We start from the raw sequence: 2,109 nt of genomic DNA, 5'->3' as shown, positions 1-2,109 counted from the left end.
TCTCTACCCTTTATCTGTTCCCATTCCTCCCTACATCTAGGCTGGATTTAGTCCTGGCCTTCTGAGAAGCCTAGAGCCGGAACCCAAGACCTCCTGCTGTTTGTTTCTGCTCTGGAGTCCAGAATTGAATTATTTACTCTGAGATTCCACAGCCAGATTAGTTACTTCCTCAGCCCTGCCCTGCAGTTTCTAAAGGTAAGTAACACAGAACCTGTGTGTGTGTGTGTGTGTGTGTGTGTGTGTGGCCTCACTTTAGAAGCACATAGGCAGCATACTCGGAATTCTAAATTTACATTTCTTTATCCTTCTTCCATTTAATAGAACAGGTACCTTCCTTACCTGTGGTTTAGGAAACATTCAAAACTTCCAAAAGAAACCAACCTCAGTTGCAGAATTCACCAAGACACTGAGATTCACCAAGGTCATGAAAGTATGGTGTGACCAAGGCATATTCTTTTTTTCTTCAAAGTTTGTCGTTCTTGTAGAGCCTAACAGGATTTACCTAACTTGTGGTACCCAATGCCTAGAAACTTCTATTAAAGTCATAAAGGAGGCAGGTCAGGAGCAACTGCGTAAGAGAGTTCAGTGGACAATGGCTGGAAATGATGTCCCCATACCTACTCCCAATAAACCTCATATGGTTAAAGTCAGGGCTGGGCAGACCAGGAACCTTCTAGAGACTTGCAGGAGGTGCAAGTCCTTGCATTACCGATTTCTGTATTTATTGGGAGGCAGCATGAACATGTAATGGTCAGAGAACAACTTTCAGGAGTCCTTCTTCTTCTTCTTCTTCTTCTTCTTCTTCTTCTTCTTCTTCTTCTTCTTCTTCTTCTTCTTCTTCTTCTTCTTCTCCTTTTTTGTTTTTTGAGACAGGGTTTCTCTGTGTAGCCCTGGTTGTCCTGGAACTCACTCTGTAGACCAGGCTGGCCACGAACTCAGAAATCCGCCTACCTCTGCCTCCCAAGTGCTGGGATTAAAGGCGTGCGCCACCACTGCCCGGCTTTTTTGGTTTTCAAGACAGAGTTTCTCTGTGTAGCCCTGGCTGTCCTGGAACTCACTCTGTAGACCAGGCTAGCCTCGAACTCTCGAACTCAGAAATCCGCCTGCCTCTGTCTCCCAAGTGCTGGGATTAAAGGTGTGTGTGTGCCAACACTGCCCAGCATTTGTGTTTCAGTATGTTTTCAAGGTGGGGCCTCAAACTCACAATCCTCCTGCCTCAGCTTCTCTTTCTGGTTACAGTTGTGCACCACTATGGCTGACTCCCTTTTGACCATCCTGTCTTCTTTTCTGCTGCTTCTTCTGTTTTCTTGTTAGATATAGCTCTGTGGCCCTAGACAAGAACTGTTAATTAAGGGGACAAAGGAAGGGAAACTCACCCACCCTGGGATCTAGTTTATGTTTCCTGCTGACCGAAGGTCAAGAATTTGATCACAACTGATAATGCCTAGATTGCCTGGAGAGAGAATGTGTTTCCCTAAAGACTTCTCAAACAAGAGTTGCTGTAAACAACAATGAACATGCTTAGTCAGGGCCGGGGTGTTTGCAACCTTGAGTTTTACTATTTAGAATTCATGTGGTCCTTACATCGAAACCTCGTAAAACCACACTTCAATTTTGTTTAGAAAAGGAAACGCTTTAGGTAAGAGAGACGAGTAGACCATGTTTTTACTTAGCTGTTAAACTTTTATTTTTTAATTTGTTTAATCTTTTTTTTTTGTTTTTTTTTTTTTGTTTGTTTTGTTTTGTTTTTTCGAGACAGGGTTTCTCTGTGTAGCCCTGGCTGTCCTGGAACTCACTCTGTAGACCAGGCTAGCCTCGAACTCTCGAACTCAGAAATCCACCTGCCTCTGCCTCCCAAGTGCTGGGATTAAAGGCGTGCGCCACCACCGCCCGGCCAATTTGTTTAATCTTTAAACTTTATTGTAGAATTGTAGATTATATCCTATGAACATTGTTACTTAAAAGTCATGGATCTGGTTCTAGTAGCAGTCCTGTGATCCCAGTACCTGGAAGGTGGAGGTAAGAGGTAAGAGGAGCTAAAGTCTAGCGTCTTCCTTGGTGTTCTCTCTCTCTCTCTCTCTCTCTCTCTCTCTCTCTCTCTCTCTCTCT

Source organism: Grammomys surdaster, unplaced genomic scaffold (assembly GCF_004785775.1).
Source record: "Grammomys surdaster isolate TR1022 unplaced genomic scaffold, NIH_TR_1.0 98, whole genome shotgun sequence".
In the NCBI taxonomy this organism is placed as follows: domain Eukaryota; kingdom Metazoa; phylum Chordata; class Mammalia; order Rodentia; family Muridae; genus Grammomys; species Grammomys surdaster.
Note: the sequence above shows the minus strand (reverse complement) of the source record.